The sequence below is a fragment of the Nerophis ophidion genome, linkage group LG23 (genome assembly GCF_033978795.1).
Source record: "Nerophis ophidion isolate RoL-2023_Sa linkage group LG23, RoL_Noph_v1.0, whole genome shotgun sequence".
Taxonomy (NCBI): Eukaryota; Metazoa; Chordata; class Actinopteri; order Syngnathiformes; family Syngnathidae; genus Nerophis; species Nerophis ophidion.
The window spans coordinates 17,247,596-17,265,825 of record NC_084633.1 but is presented as its reverse complement, the minus strand read 5'-3'; positions in this window follow the sequence as shown (position 1 = coordinate 17,265,825).

Here is an 18,230-nt window from a genome sequence, read left to right as displayed (position 1 = left end):
GATTGAAGTCACATTAATTCAAAAGCAAGACGTGCTTTTGAGCCTTTTTCGTTGCATGTGTGTCAATACCTACATACAGTATCAATGTTTAAGGCCTACAAAAATGAGATTTTCTTATTTAAACGGGGATAGCAGGTCCAGTCTATGTGTCATACTTGATCATTTCGCGATATTGCCATATTTTTGCTGAAAGGATTTAGTAGAGAACATCCACGATAAAGTTCGCAATTTTTGGTCGCTGATAAAAAAAGCCTTGCCTTTACCGGAAGTAGCAGACAATGTGCGCGTGATGTCACTGGTTGTAGACATCCTCACATTATTTATAATGTGAGCTTCCAGCAGCAAGAGCTATTCGGAACAAGAAAGCGACAATTTCCCCATTGATTTGAGCGAGGATGAAAGATTTGTGTCACACCTATGGATCATGTTTTGTTTTGTCATGTTATGTTTTTGAGTTTGGACAATCAGTCACGTTTTGCACTTCCTGGTTTTGTTTGTTTCCATGCCAACCTCATTAGTTTTCACCTGTCACGTCCCTGTTCTCAGCCGCACCTGTTTTCACTAATCATCACAGCTATTTCAATCAATCAATCAATGTTTACTTATATAGCCCTAAATCACTAGTGTCTCAAAGGGCTGCACAAACCACTACGACATCCTCGGTAGGCCCACATAAGGGCAAGAAAAACTCACACCCAGTGGGACGTCGGTGACAATGATGACTATGAGAACCTTGGAGAGGAGGAAAGCAATGGATGTCGAGCGGGTCTAACATGATACTGTGAAAGTTCAATCCACAATGGATCCAACACAGTCGCGAGAGTCCAGTCCAAAGCGGATCCAACACAGCAGCGAGAGTCCCGTTCACAGCGGAGCCAGCAGGAAACCATCCCAAGCGGAGGCGGATCAGCAGCGCAGGGATGTCCCCAGCCGATACACAGGCGAGCAGTACATGGCCACCGGATCGGACCGGACCCCCTCCACAAGGGAGAGTGGGACATAGGAGAAAAAGAAAAGAAACGGCAGATCAACTGGTCTAAAAAGGGAGTCTATTTAAAGGCTACAGTATACAAATGAGTTTTAAGGTGAGACTTAAATGCTTCTACTGATTTGTACTGATTTGTTTGTTTTTACTTTTAAAACACCTCCTTGTGGTCTACATCAGTGTTTTTCAACCTTGTTTGAGCCAAGGCTCATTTTTTTGCGTTGAAAATATCCGGAGGCGAACCACCAGCAGAAATCATTAAAAAAACTAAACTGAGTTGACAGTAAAAAGTCGTGGTCGCAATTGTTGGATATGACTTTAAACCATAACCAACTATGTATTAATATAGGTCTTGTCTCAAAGTAGGTGTACTGTCACATCAAACCCATTTTTTTTGCTGTTTTCCTGTGTGTCGTGTTTTGGTTCTTGTCTTGTGCTCCTATTTTGGTGGCTTTTTCTCTTTTTTTGGTATCTTCCTATTGCATTTGCATGTCTTCCTTTGAGCGATATTTCCCTCATCTACTTTGTTTTAGCAATCAATAATCAGTTGTTTCTATCCTTCTTTGTGTGGACATTGTTGACTGTCCGCAGTAAGTCTTTAAGTCACTCTTTTTCTTGTCTTCGTCCTGGGATCTTCACACTCGCACGCACCCTATCCATGCTGTTCAAACTTTCACGTCCTAGTCCACAGTTCCATGTCGGGTAAGTTTATGTATTTATGCCACAGTGCACTCTTTCGTTTCATGTCTTTAGTCTTGCCATCGTGCTGTTTAAGTTTATAGTTAAATTGTCTTTCATGCCACTGAGCAGGTGTTTTTGTTTCACGTTTGTACTGTTTAGCCAAGTTTCTTCCTCTTTGTGAGCGCCCTTAGTTTGATTATTTTTGATTATAGTGTTTAAATAAAAACATGTACCTGAATTCACGCCTGGCTCGTCCTGTAATCCCGCAGAAATCAGTAAAAAATGAAACTCAGCAGATAACAATGCCATTTTTTGATGTAATTAGACACATTTACCAGGATAATTCTGGAAGATCCCTTATCTGCTTATTGTTTTAATAGTGTTTTAGTGAGATTGTAGAATCATACCTGAAAGTCGGATGGCTGCGGTGAACGCCAGTGTCTCTCAGAGAAGCCAAGATCACAGCTCCCGTAGTGTTATCCGGCGTCATATAGAAATACATGTAGTGTTCATCGTGTGAGGCAATGCAAACTAAACAATAAAAAAATAACGGTTTGAATTGGGCCAGGTTTTCGGGGACTGTTATTACTGACGGACAGGTATCGCGGTGTGACTGCAGCAAAGCACGTAAGAAAATCCTCGTCTCCATGCCAACGTCTCTGTCGCTTTCACTCATTTGCCTGCTTTTCCACTAACGCAGGGGTAGGCAACCCAGAACGTTGAAAGAGCCATTTTGGACCCAAATAACACAACGCTGTCAAGCGCCATTCATATAAAACTCACAGGCCCGCATGAATATTAAACTTTCATATTAAGGTGGAGGCCGCAAAATAATATCTCGCAAGCCGCAATTGGCCCGCGGGACGCGTGTCTGAGACACCTGCTTTAAAGGATTGTGCCGAATGTAATTAGACACATTTACTAGGATAATTCTGGAAGATCCCTTATCTGCTTATTGTTTTAATAGTGTTTTAGTGAGATTGTAGAGTCATACCTGAAAGTCGGATGGCTGCGGTGAACGCCAGTGTCTCTCAGAGAAGCCAAGATCACAGCTCCCGTAGTGTTATCCGGCGTCATATAGAAATACATGTAGTGTTCATCGTGTGAGGCAATGCAAACTAAACAATAAAAAAAATAACGGTTTGAATTGGGCCAGGTTTTCGGGGACCGTTATTACTGACGGACAGGTATCGCGGTGTGACTGCAGCCAAGCACATAAGAAAATCCTCGTCTCCATGCCAACGTCTCTGTCGCTTTCACTCATTTGCCTGCTTTTCCACTAACGCAGGGGTAGGCAACCCAGAACGTTGAAAGAGCCATTTTGGACCCAAATAACACAACGCTGTCAAGCGCCATTCATATAAAACTCACAGGCCCGCATGAATATTAAACTTTCATATTAAGGTGGAGGCCGCAAAATAATATCTCGCGGGCCGCAATTGGCCTGCGGGACGCGTGTCTGAGACACCTGCTTTAAAGGATTGTGCCTTCGGCAGATAGGCTCGGACCCTGCAACCTCATTTCAGGTTTTTCCCTTGTTCTCATTGAGGAAATCTGTCATTTCAACAATTTTTTTTACATTAAAAAATATTTAACTCATAAAGAAAATGCACTCTTGGAAAGGTAATATTAACAGCAAGAAATAATCTGCTACCACCGCCAAATGTCTAGAGATAAAATGAGATCGGTAGGGTCGTGAGTTCAAATCCCGGCCGAGTCATACCAAAAACTATAAAAAATGGGAGCCATTCCCTCCCTGCTTGGCACTCAGCATTAAGGGTTGGAATTGGGGGTTAAATCACCAAAAATGATTCCCGGGCGCGGCACCGCTGCTGCTCACTGCTCCCCTCACCTCCCAGGGGGTGATCAAGAGTGATGGGTCAAATGCAGAGAATAATTTCGCCACATCTAGTATGTGTGTGAGACAATCATTGGTACTTTAACTTTAACTTTAAATATCAGTTTGTAAATCAATGGAATCAATTAAATAAACTTCAACAATGCAATACTATTTTTTTTAAATAAATTAAAATATTTTTCATAGCTGCAACAAAGAGGAGGAAACCTAAAACATTTTAAGGGTGTAATCATACTAAAATATGTAAACCACATTTAGTGAAAAGTGAGTTGGGACATCATATGCAAATACGGTATTAGCTTTCACTGTTATGCTGATGACACCCAACTCTACATGCCCCTAAAGCTGACCAACACGCCGGATTGTATTAAACTGGAGGCGTGTCTTAATGAAATTAAACAATGGATGTCCGCTAACTTTTTGCAACTCAAAGCCAAAAAAACGGAAATGCTGATTATCGGTCCTGCTAGACACCGACCTCTATTTAATAATACAACTCTAACATTTGACAACCAAACAATTAAGCAAGGCGACACGGTAAAGAATCTGGGTGTTATCTTCGACCCAACTCTCTCCTTTGAGTCACACATTAAAAGCGTTACTAAAACGGCCTTCTTTCATCTCCGTAATATCGCTAAAATTCGCTCCACTAAAGACGCTGAGATCATTATCCATGCGTTTGTTACGTCTCGCCTCGATTACTGTAACGTATTATTTTCGGGTCTCCCCATGTCTAGCATTAAAAGATTACAGTTGGTACAAAATGCGGCTGCTAGACTTTTGACAAGAACAAGAAAGTTTGATCACATTACGCCTGTACTGTATATACCTTTATATACATATATACATACATATATACCTGTACTGTATATACCTTTATATACATATATACATACATATATACCTGTACTGGCTCACCTGCACTGGCTTCCTGTGCACTTAAGATGTGACTTTAAGGTTTTACTACTTACGTATAAAATACTACACGGTCTAGCTCCATCCTATTTTGCCGATTGTATTGTACCATATGTCCCGGCAAGAAATCTGCGTTCAAAGGACTCCGGCTTATTAGTGATTCCCAAAGCCCAAAAAAAGTCTGCGGGCTATAGAGCGTTTTCCGTTCGGGCTCCAGTACTCTGGAATGCCCTCCCGGTAAAAGTTCGAGATGCCACCTCAGTAGAAGCATTTAAGTCTCACCTTAAAACTCATTTGTATACTCTAGCCTTTAAATAGACTCCCTTTTTCGACCAGTTGATCTGCCGTTTCTTTTCTTTTTCTCCTATGTCCCACTCTCCCTTGTGGAGGGGGTCCGGTCCAATCCGGTGGCCATGTACTGCTCGCCTGTGTATCGGCTGGGGACATCTCTGCGCTGCTGATCCGCCTCCGCTTGGGATGGTTTCCTGCTGGCTCCGCTGTGAACGGGACTCTCGCTGCTGTGTTGGATCCGCTTTGGACTGGACTCTCGCGACTGTGTTGGATCCATTATGGATTGAACTTTCACAGTATCATGTTAGACCCGCTCGACATCCATTGCTTTCCTCCTCTCCAAGGTTCTCATAGTCATCATTATCACCGACGTCCCACTGGGTGTGAGTTTTCCTTGCCCTTATGTGGGCCTACCGAGGATGTCGTAGTGGTTTGTGCAGCCCTTTGAGACACTAGTGATTTAGGGCTATATAAGTAAACATTGATTGATTGATTGATTGTGAGTTATAATAAATATATGTACCCTGCTACGGTATAGCTCGGTTGGTAGAGTGGCCGTGCCAGCAACTTGAGGGTTGCAGGTTCGATTCCCGCTTCCGCCATCCCAATCACTGCCGTTGTGTCCTTGGGCAAGACACTTTACCCACCTGCTCCCAGTGCCACCCACACTGGTTTAAATGTAACTTAGATATTGGGTGTCACTATGTAAAGCGCTTTGAGTCACTTGAGAAAAGCGCTATATAAATATAATTCACAAAGATATAATTCACTAATATATGTAAGAAGTGATTTCAGTGATTAGCAGCCTAATGTACGCTCGAAACTAAAAAGGGGACATTTTACCAAGGTATGCCTATAGGCCAGTGTTTTTCGACCTTTTTTGAGCCAAGGTGCATTTTTTTTCATTAAAAAAATCCGGAGGCACACCACCAGCAGAAATCAGTAAAAAATGAAACTCAGCAGATAACAATGTCATTTTTTGCAATTGTTGGATATGAATTCAAACCATAATTAGCCATGCATCAATATAGCTCTTGTCTCAAAGTACGTGTACTGTCACCACCTGTCACATCAGGTCCTGATTTACTTTGACTTTTTTGCTGTGTGTAGTGTTTTAGTTCTTGTCTCGCGCTCCTATTTCGGTGCAGTTTCATGTCTTCCTTTGAGCGCTATTCCCCGCACTTGCTTTGTTTTAGCCATCACAAATATTTAAGTTGTTGCTATCATTTTATTGTGTGGACATTGTTGTCATTTCGTGTATGGGTGTACTTTGCAGATGCCGTCTCTGCTCCACATGCTGTAAGTTTTTGCTGTCGTCCAGCATTCTGTTTTTGTTTACTCTGTAGCCAGTCCCGTTTTAGTTTCGTTCTCCATAGTCATCCCCTAAGTTTTAACGCCTTCTCTTAGGACTACTCACCTTTTGTTTATTTTTGGTTTAAGCATTGAACACCTTTTCACCTGCACGAGCGGGCCTATATTTCCCCCGGTAGCCTATATGCCGACGTGTCCTTGACCAGGCTAGCATGCTAAGCATTACACTAGCACCTAAGCACCATCACATTGATTGATTGATTGAAACTTTTATTAGTAGATTGCACAGTACAGTACATATTCCGTACAATTGACCACTAACGGGTAACACCGCAATAAGTTTTTCAACTTGTTTAAGTCGGGGTCCACGTTAATCAATTCACACACTAAGCATTCGCTGAAGGAACGTCTTAGCATTGTTAGACAAGATCATAGACTGCAATAGAGTTTGCATACCGAATGTCCATTTCCATTTATTACAAGTAGTGGGAAAACTTAAATGCCTGAATTACCTATCAAGGAGGAAATTCGCAAGTTTGGCTTCAGATGAAAAAAATCTTCTTAGCCTTCAATCGTCTTCATATTCCAAAGGCATCCCAGATACAAATCCTCATTTTGTTCCCGGCTTTGAATAAATTGAGCATCGTAACGATGCCTTTTAGATTGACTAAATTGACATGTTTAGTAACTTTACCAGTGGCAGTAGCCAGACAAAGAGGGTGGTGCGTAACTGGCAACATGGATGTAACACACTCAGACTTTCTAATTGGTCAAACAGTGGAGGGCGGGACCATACTAGCCAACCTTGAGACCTCCGATTTCGTGGGATGGGGGGTGTGGTTGGGGGCGGGGCGTTGTTAAGAGGGTTGGAGTATATTTATAGCTGTTGTGTGCGCAGTTGGGCACTGCACTCTCTAAAAGCCGTAGATGTTATTGTCACATATGCATGATTGATTGATTGATTGAAACTTTTATTAGTAGATTGCACAGTACAGTACATATTCCGTACAATTGACCACTAAATGGTAACACCCGAATAAGTTTTTCAACCTGTTCCACGTTAATCAATTAATGGTACAAATGTATACTTTCCGCATAATACAGTCATCACACAAGTTAATCATCATAGTATATACATTGAATTATTTACAATCTGGGGGGTGGGATGAGGAGCTTTGGTTGATATCAGTACTTCAGTCATCAACAGAGAAATGGACATTGAAACAGTGTAGGTCTTACTTAGGAGGATATGTACAGCCAGCAGAGAACATAGTGAGTTCAGATAGCATAAGAACAAGTATATATACATTTGAAGTACATTCGATTATTTACATTAGGTTATTTACAATCCGGGGAGATGGGATGTGAATGGAGGAGGGTATTAGTAAAGGGTTGAAGTTACCTGTAGGTGTTGTGGTGCGTGTACAGTAGATGGCAGTATTGTCCCGTTTAAGAGTGTCACAACATTGCTGTTTACGGCAGACGAACTGCTTTACGGTAGACGAAAACGTGACTGCTGTTGTTGTGTGTTGTTACCGCGCTGGGAGGACGTTAATGAAACTGCCTAACAATAAACCCACATAAGAAACCAAGAACTCGCCCTCGATCATTCTACAGTTATAACGTCATTGGGCAGACACGCTGTTTTATATTGTGGGAAAGCGGACGTGAAAACAGGCTGTCCTCACTCAGATCCGCAGGGAGCTGGAGGGGGCGTGGCCTCCAGCTCCGCCTGATTTTTGGGAGAAAATTTGTTCCGGGAGGTTTTCGGGAGAGGCGCTGAATTTCGGGAGGGTTGGCAAGTATGGGCGGGACATCAAAATGATTTCGGGGCTGTAAATCTAATTTCGAAATGAGCATTTCCCGGCCGAACTACTGTTTTCAGTTATAATGCTATTCTAAAAGAACATGATTTATTCATGCTTTTTGACATATCAGGGCCATTTAATGATGACTTGACATTGAATTCTTACCGATGCATCAGCCCAGAAAACAACTGCTGTGACTAAATGCCTACAGCGCCCCCTACTTTGCCTTCGGAAAAAATCACTGTCTGCTTTCTTTCTTTAGAGACAAATTGTGTTTGCAGGCCGTCTCCTGGCGTAAAAAAAATCACTCCATGCCGTTGTTTGGGGACACAACCACCAGGGGGCGGGGCACATACTGTACATACTTACTATACCTACAGGAATGACATTTGGAGCCTGAATAGTTCAATTTGATTGGCAGCTTGTAAAAATCAAATACAAGCTATGTTAAAGACCAAAATGCGGCACAGAAACAACAATCTGCTCTCCCTCTCTCTCTTTCTCATCACCTTCTCCTCCTGCATGCGTCCTCCTTCCTACATCTGATGTCATTTTCCCCCCCCTCGCTTTCGGCTTCGTGCCAGCCTGCTCGGACGTGGCGATGTTCAGCTTTATGCAAATTAGCCTTGCGATTAATTAAAAGTCTGCCGCAAATTCAATTAGCCCACTCCGCAGAAGTAGCAAGAGAGTAATGGGGATTATGGGATGAATGTGCAAACCGACCCTTGCATGGGTCTTGTATTGTTAGTCTGCAGAACATCCAGAAAGTATTCACAGCGCTTCGCTTTTTCCACATTTTGTTATGTTATACCCTTATTCAAAAATGAAATAAATCATTTTTTTGTTCTCAAAATTCAACACACAATATCCCGTAATGACAATGAGGCAAAAGCTTTTTATTTTATTTTGCAAATCCATCCATTTTCTACAGCTTGTCCCTTTTGGGGTCGTGGGCAGTGCTGGAGCCTACCACAGCTGCATTCGGGCGGACGGCGTGGCACAGTGGGAGAGTGGCCGTGCGCAACCCGAGGGTCACTGGTTCAAATCCCACCTAGAACTAACCTCGTCACGTCCGTTGTGTCCTGAGCAAGACACTTCACCCTTGCTCCTGATGGTTGCTGGTTGGCGCCTTGCATGGCAGCTCCCTCCATCAGTGTGTGAATGTGTGTGTGAATGGGTAAATGTGGAAGTAGTGTCAAAGCGCTTTGAGTACCTTTAAGGTAGAAAAGCGCTATACAAGTACAACCCATTTATTTATTTATTTATTACACCCTGGACAAGTCTCCACCTCATCACAGGGCCAACACCGATAGACAACTAGGGACCATTTAGTGTTGCCAATCAACCTATCCCCAGGCATACTTGCCAAATTTGAGACCTCCGAATTCGGGAGATGGGGGGGCAGGGTTTGGTTGTATTGTAGCATCCCAAAAGTGTTAGTGCTGCAAGGGGTTCAGGGTATTTGTTCTGTCGTGTTACGGTGCGGATGTTCTCCCGAAAAGTGTGGCCACCCGCAGTGTGACCTGTATGGCTGTTGACCAATTATGCCCTTCGTTCACTCGTGTGTGTTTGTAAAAGCCGTATAAGTAATGTGACTAATTGGCACGCCCCCAATATCGTTATCCGGGTGGAAATCGGGAGAAAGATTGCCCTGGGAGATTTTCGGAAGGGGCACTGAAATTCGGGAAGGTTGGCAAGTATGTCCCCAGGTGCATGTTTTTGGAAGTGGGAGGAAGCCGGAGTACCCGGAGGGAACCCACGCAGTCACGGGGAGAACATGCAAACTCCACACAGAAAGATCCCGAGCCCGGGATTGAACCCCGACTACTCAGGACCTTCGTATTGTGAGGCACTTGAACTAACCCATGTTCCACCGTGCTGCCCATATTTTGTTTTTTAAAACATTTAAAAAGTAATCAATCAAACTTTATATGTGTAGCACTTTTCATAAAAAAAAAAAAAAAGACATGATCGCAGGTTAATACAGTCAAACCCCCCCACCCCAACACCACCACCACCACCCTAAAACCGTTTCCCCTCTACCACATATGTTTCTACATTATAAAAGTCACCTACAAACATATGTAGCTGACGGCAGAAGAACCAGGTGATGAAACACTATCTTAGGGAGCCGAGCGCTGCATGATGAGGGGCCGCGACCCTGATCCACGAAGGACCCATGAGCCTGAGCCAGAGCCAGAGCCAGAGCAGCCCCCAGTCCAGAGGATTCCTGCTGAGGAAACTCTGGATATAAATGTATAGAAAAATATATATTGCGAGTATAAAATATATTTATAAGATACAATAAAATTAGTAAAATGCATAAATATCTAGATTAAAAAATAATTAAATTGGTATATGGTAAATAAATGCTAATAAAAACTAGATAAACAGAGTTTTAAAGGTAATATTTATAAGATGAATAAGAATATTAATTAAACGCTGATTTAAAAAGTCTTGAGCTTGTTTGAAAAAAATCACAACATTCAATCAATCAATCAATCAATGTTTACTTATATAGCCCTAAATCATCCATCCATCCATTTTCTACCGCTTATTCCCTTTCGGGGTCGTGGTGGGCGCTGGCGCCTATCTCAGCTACAATCGGGCGGAAGGCGGGGTACACCCTGGACAAGTCGCCACCTCATCGCAGGGCCAACACAGATAGACAGACAACATTCACACTCACATTCACACACTAGGGCCAATTTAGTGTTGCCAATCAACCTATCCCCAGGTGCATGTCTTTGGAGGGGGGAGGGGCCTATCCCCAGGTGCATGTCTTTGGAAGTGGGAGGGGCCTATCCCCAGGTGCATGTCTTTGGAAGTGGGAGGGGCCTATCCCCAGGTGCATGTCTTTGGAGGTGGGAGGGGCCTATCCCCAGGTGCATGTCTTTGGAAGTGGGAGGGGCCTATCCCCAGGTGCATGTCTTTGGAGGTGGGAGGGGCCTATCCCCAGGTGCATGTCTTTGGAGGTGGGAGGGGCTTATCCCCAGGTGCATGTCTTTGGAAGTGGGAGGGGCCTATCCCCAGGTGCATGTCTTTGGAAGTGGGAGGGGCCTATCCCCAGGTGCATGTCTTTGGAGGTGGGAGGGGCCTATCCCCAGGTGCATGTCTTTGGAGGTGGGAGGGGCCTATCCCCAGGTGCATGTCTTTGGAGGTGGGAGGGGCCTATCCCCAGGTGCATGTCTTTGGAAGTGGGAGGGGCCTATCCCCAGGTGCATGTCTTTGGAGGTGGGAGGGGCCTATCCCCAGGTGCATGTCTTTGGAGGTGGGAGGGGCCTATCCCCAGGTGCATGTCTTTGGAAGTGGGAGGGGCCTATCCCCAGGTGCATGTCTTTGGAGGTGGGAGGGGCCTATCCCCAGGTGCATGTCTTTGGAAGTGGGAGGGGCCTATCCCCAGGTGCATGTCTTTGGAGGTGGGAGGGGCCTATCCCCAGGTGCATGTCTTTGGAGGTGGGAGGGGCCTATCCCCAGGTGCATGTCTTTGGAAGTGGGAGGGGCCTATCCCCAGGTGCATGTCTTTGGAGGTGGGAGGGGCCTATCCCCAGGTGCATGTCTTTGGAGGTGGGAGGGGCCTATCCCCAGGTGCATGTCTTTGGAGGTGGGAGGGGCCTATCCCCAGGTGCATGTCTTTGGAGGTGGGAGGGGCCTATCCCCAGGTGCATGTCTTTGGAAGTGGGAGGGGCCTATCCCCAGGTGCATGTCTTTGGAGGTGGGAGGGGCCTATCCCCAGGTGCATGTCTTTGGAGGTGGGAGGGGCCTATCCCCAGGTGCATGTCTTTGGAAGTGGGAGGGGCCTATCCCCAGGTGCATGTCTTTGGAGGTGGGAGGGGCCTATCCCCAGGTGCATGTCTTTGGAAGTGGGAGGGGCCTATCCCCAGGTGCATGGCTTTGGAGGTGGGAGGGGCCTATCCCCAGGTGCATGTCTTTGGAGGTGGGAGGGGCCTATCCCCAGGTGCATGTCTTTGGAAGTGGGAGGGGCCTATCCCCAGGTGCATGTCTTTGGAGGTGGGAGGGGCCTATCCCCAGGTGCATGTCTTTGGAGGTGGGAGGGGCCTATCCCCAGGTGCATGTCTTTGGAGGTGGGAGGGGCCTATCCCCAGGTGCATGTCTTTGGAGGTGGGAGGGGCCTATCCCCAGGTGCATGTCTTTGGAAGTGGGAGGGGCCTATCCCCAGGTGCATGTCTTTGGAGGTGGGAGGGGCCTATCCCCAGGTGCATGTCTTTGGAGGTGGGAGGGGCCTATCCCCAGGTGCATGTCTTTGGAAGTGGGAGGGGCCTATCCCCAGGTGCATGTCTTTGGAGGTGGGAGGGGCCTATCCCCAGGTGCATGTCTTTGGAAGTGGGAGGGGCCTATCCCCAGGTGCATGTCTTTGGAGGTGGGAGGGGCCTATCCCCAGGTGCATGTCTTTGGAGGTGGGAGGGGCCTATCCCCAGGTGCATGTCTTTGGAAGTGGGAGGGGCCTATCCCCAGGTGCATGTCTGAAAGATCCCGAGCCTGGATTTGAACCCAGGACTGCAGGACCTTCGTATTGTGAGGCAGACGCACTAACCCCTCTCCCACCGTGAAGCCCGCCCTAAATCATTCTCTTTCAAATTGTTTTTGGAAACTGTGGACATCATGTCAACAAAGAAGAAAAGAACCATCCGGATTGTTCTAGGCGCAAAGTTGAAAAGCCAGCATCTGTGATGGTATGGGGGTGTATTAGTGCCCAAGGCATGGGTAACTTACAGGTTTTGGAGCAACACACAGTGGGGCAAAAAAAAGTATTTAGTCAGCCAGCGATTGTGCAAGTTCTCCCACTTAAAATGATGACAGAGGTCTGTAATTTTCATCATAGGTACACTTCAACTGTGAGAGACAGAATGTGAAAAAAAAATCCAGGAATTCACATTGTAGGAATTTTAAAGAATTTATTTGTAAATTATGGTGGAAAATAAGTATTTGGTCAACCATTCAAAGCTCTCACTGATGGAAGGAGGTTTTGGCTCAAAATCTCACGATACATGGCCCCATTCATTTTTTCCTTAACACGGATCAATCGTCCTGTCCCTTTAGCAGAAAAACAGCCCCAAAGCATGATGTTTCCACCCCCTTGCTTCACAGTAGGTATGGTGTTCTTGAGATGCAACTCAGTATTCTTCTTCCTCCAAACACCACGAGTTGAGTTTATACCAAAAAGTTCTATTTTGGTTTCATCTGACCACATGACATTCTCCCAATCCTCTGCTGTATCATCCATGTATCCATTTTGGTATAAACTCAACTCGTCGTGTTTGGAGGAAGAAGAATACTGAGTTGCATCCCAAGAACACCATACCTACTGTGAAGCATGGGGGTGGAAACATCATGCTTTGGGGCTGTCTTTCTGCTAAGGGGACAGGACGATTGATCCGTGTTAAGGAAAGAATGAATGGGGCCATGTATCGTGAGATTTTGAGCCAAAACCTCCATCCAGACTGTTGAACAACTTAAGCTGTACATCAAGCAAGAATGGGAAATAATTCCACCTGAAAATCTTCCAAAAATTGGTCTCCTCAGTTCCCAACGTTTACTGGGTATTTTTTTTTAAAGAAAAGGCCGTGTAACACAGTGGTAAAAATGCCTCTGTGCCAACTTGTTTGCAATGTGTTGCTGCCATAAAATTTTAAGTTACTGATTATTTGCAAAAAAAAGATAAGTTTGTCAGTTGGAACATTAAATATCTTGTCTTTGCAGTCTACTCAATTGAATATAAGTTGAAAAGGATTTGAAAATCATTGTATTCTGTTTTTATTTACCATTTACACAATGTGCCAGCTTCACTGGTTTTGGGTGTTGTGTATTTTAGATGCAAGTGTTCCCATTAAAGATGGTGGTCACCCAGTAGTCTATGCCAGTGGTTCTCAAATGGGGGTACGCGTACCCCTGGGGGTACTTGAAGGTATGCCAAGGGGAACGTGAGATTTTAAAAAAATATTCTAAATATAGCAACAATTCAAAAATCTTTTATAAATCCATCCATCATCTTCCGCTTATCCGAGGTCGGGTCGCGGGGGCAACAGCCTAAGCAGGGAAACCCTGCGGTTTAGCTCGGTTGGTAGAGCGGCCGTGCCAGCAACTTGAGGGTTGCAAGTTCGATTCCCGCTTCCGCCATCCTAGTCACTGCCGTTGTGTCCTTGGGCAAGACACTTTACCCACCTGCTCCCAGTGCCACCCACACTGGTTTGAATGTAACTTAGATATTGGGTTTCACTATGTAAAGCGCTTTGAGTCACTAGAAAAAAGCGCTATATAAATATAATTCACAATTCACAAAAAAACCCAGACTTCCCTCTCCCCAGCCACTTCGTCTAGCTCTTCCCGGGGGATCCCGAGGCATTCCCAGGCCAGCCGGGAGACATAGTCTTCCCAACGTGTCCTGGGTCTTCCCCGTGGCCTCCTACCGGTTGGACGTGGCCTAAACACAACCCTAGGGAGGCGTTCGGGTGCCCGAACCACCTCATCTGGCTCCTCTCCATGTGAAGGAGCAGCGGCTTTACTTTGAGTTCCTCCCGGATGGCAGAGCTTCTCACCCTATCTCTAAGGGAGGAAACTCATTTGGGCCGCTTGTACCCGTGATCTTATCCTTTCGGTCATGACCCAAAGCTCATGACCATAAGTGAGGATGGGAACGTAGATCGACCGGAAAATTGTGAGCTTTGCCTTCCGGCTCAGCTCCTTCTTCACCACAACGGATCGGTACAACGTCCGCATTACTGAAGACGCCGCACCGATCCGCCTGTCGATCTCACGATCCACTCTTCCCTCACTCGTGAACAAGACTCCTAGGTACTTGAACTCCTCCACTTGGGGCAGGGTCTCCTCCCCAACCCGGAGATGGCACTCCACCCTTTTCCGGGCGAGAACCATGGACTCGGACTTGGAGGTGCGGATTCTCATTCCGGTCGCTTCACACTCGGCTGCGAACCGATCCAGTGAGAGCTGAAGATCCCGGTCAGATGAAGCCATCAGGACCACATCATCTGCAAAAAGCAGAGACCTAATCCTGCGGTCACCAAACCGGAACCCGTCAACGCCTTGACTGCGCCTAGAAATTCTGTCCATAAAAGTTATGAACAGAATCGGTGACAAAGGACAGCCTTGGCGGAGTCCAACCCTCACTGGAAATGTGTTCGGACCAAATATATTTATTAAATAATACTTCAACAAAATATGAATGTAAGTTCATAAACTGTGAAGAGAAATGCAACAATGCAATATTCAGTGTTGACAGCTAGATTTTTTTGTGGACATGTTCCATAAATATTGATGTTAAAGATTTCTTTTTTTATGAAGAAATGTTTAGAATTAAGTTGATGAATCCAGATGGATCTCTATTACAATCCCCAAAGAGGGCACTTTAAGTTGATGATTACTTCTATGTGTAGAAATCTTTATTTATAATTGAATCACTTGTTTATTTTTCAACAAGTTTTTAGTTATTTTTACATCTTTTTTTGCCAAATAGTTCAAGAAAGACCACTACAAATGAGCAATATTTTGCACTGTTATACAATTTAATAAATCAGAAACTGATGACATAGTGCTGTATTTTACTTCTTTATCCGTTTTTTTCAACCAAAAATACTTTGCTCTGATTAAGGGGTACTTGAATTAAAAAACTGTTCACAGGGGGTACATCACTGAAAAAAGGTTGAGAACCCCTGCTCTATACTGTACGTGCAGCCAGGGGGAAAATAGAATTCTTATTACGTGACCTGCTTCTCTAATCTGCTTCTCCATTCATCCTTCTAAACAGCTTCATCCCTCTTTTCTCAACCTTTACCACCTTTCTATTGTTAGTCACCTGCCGGCTCCGAAAGAGACGTAAAATTGTTTTTAATGTTGTGTGTTTTCCACTGTAATGATTGAAAATGATGAACTTACGATGGAAAGACATTGAGATAATGAGCCAGTTACCATGGAAGTGTATGACTCTATTACTGAGTGTCCGCCTTACACACGGTGCGTTCAATGACCTCCCGCCCACCCAGCTACACAAAGGTCAGCTTCTTAGAAAATGCAAGAGTATGCGTGACTCTCCCACTCACAAAAGCCAAGGTGTAACTCAAATTCTCCGACTTAATTAAGAGCATCCCACTTTGGAGCTGCCAACTGGTTTCGCTAATTAGTCATGAATATGAAATGCCAGTTTTAATTAGCTGTCGGCATTGTGAGCCAACCAGAAAGAGAGAGAGAGAGGAGCAGCGTCTCATTTTTGTAACAGGATTGAGACATGATTGGATTTCTTTGTTCACCACCAAAACGTCGCCGGTGCTCGTTTAACTTTATTTAGAAAACGTTTTTTTATACGTAAAACAAATCCAAGGCAAAGTGCTCTACAAACTTAAAAATCAATCAATCAATCAATCAATGTTTATTTATATAGCCCCAAATCACAAATGTCTCAAAGGACTGCACAAATCATTACGACTACAACATCCTCGGAAGAACCCACAAAAGGGCAAGGAAAACTCACACCCAGTGGGCAGGGAGAATTCACATCCAGTGGGACGCCAGTGACAATGCTGACTATGAGAAACCTTGGAGAGGACCTCAGATGTGGGCAACCCCTCCCCCCTCTAGGGGACCGAAAGCAATGGATGTCGAGCGGGTCTAACATGATACTGTGAAAGTTCAATCCATAGTGGCTCCAACACAGCCGCGAGAGTTCAGTTCAAAGCGGATCCAAGACAGCAGCGAGAGTCCCGTCCACAGGAAACCATCTCAAGCGGAGGCGGATCAGCAGCGTAGAGATGTCCCCAACCGATACAGACGAGCGATCCATCCTGGGTCTCGACTCTGGACAGCCAGTACTTCATCCATGGTCATCGGACCGGACCCCCTCCACAAGGGAGGGAGGGACATAGGAGAAAGAAAAGAAGCGGCAGATCAACTGGTCTAAAAAGGAGGTCTATTTAAAGGCTAGAGTATACAGATGAGTTTTAAGGTGAGACTTAAATGCTTCTACTGAGGTGGCATCTCGAACTGTTACCGGGAGGGCATTCCAGAGTACTGGAGCCCGAACGGAAAACGCTCTATAGCCCGCAGACTTTTTTTGGGCTCTAGGAATCACTAATAAGCCGGAGTCCTTTGAACGCAGATTTCTTGCCGGGACATATGGTACAATACAATCGGCAAGATAGGATGGAGCTAGACCGTGTAGTATTTTATACGTAAGTAGTAAAACCTTAAAGTCACATCTTAAGTGCACAGGAAGCCAGTGCAGGTGAGCCAGTACAGGTATATATGTATGTATATATGTATATAAAGGTATATACAGTACAGGCGTAATGTGATCAAACTTTCTTGTTCTTGTCAAAAGTCTAGCAGCCGCATTTTGTACCAACTGTAATCTTTTAATGCTAGACATGGGGAGACCCGAAAATAATACGTTACAGTAGTCGAGACGTAACAAACGCATGGATAATGATCTCAGCGTCTTTAGTGGACAGAATGGAGCGAATTTTAGCGATATTACGGAGATGAAAGAAGGCCGTTTTAGTAACGCTTTTAATGTGTGCCTCAAAGGAGAGAGTTGGGTCGAAGGTAATACCCAGATTCTTTACCGTGTCGCCTTGTTTAATTGTTTGGTTGTCAAATGTTAAAGTTGTATTATTAAATAGAGGTCGGTGTCTAGCAGGACCGATAATCAGCATTTCCGTTTTTTTGGCGTTGAGTTGCAAAAAGTTAGCGGACATCCATTGTTTAATTTCATTAAGACACGCCTCCAGCTGACTACAATCCGGCGTGTTGGTCAGCTTTAGGGGCATGTAGAGTTGGGTGTCATCAGCATAACAGTGAAAGCTAACACCGTATTTGCGTATGATGTCACCTAGCGGCAGCATGTAGATGCTGAAGAGTGCAGGGCCAAGGACCGAACCCTGGGGAACTCCACACAATGATGAAATATTAACATTGCAACACATGCCAATACGGCCTTTTTGGTTTACTAAATTGCAATTTTAAAATTTCGCGCGAATTATCCTGCTGAAAACGTCGGTATGATGACACGTGCGCCGGACGTCACGGATTGTAGCGGACCTTTTGGTCAAGCACCGATCCCAGCTATAAGTCGTCTGCTTTAATCACACAATTCCACAGTATTCTGGACATCTGTGTTGCTGAATCTTTTGCAATTTGTTCAATTAATAATGGAGACGTCAAAGAAGAAAGATGTAGTTGGGAAGCGGTGTATTGCGGCCGCCTTTAGGAACACAAACACAGCTGGTGTTTCATTGTTTGCATTCCCGAAAGATGACGGTGAAGCTTTACTATGGAACAGAGCGGTCAAGTGAACATGGTTCTGTTGGATTAATTGTAAATAAGTTATCTCATTTTATTCAAATATGATTGT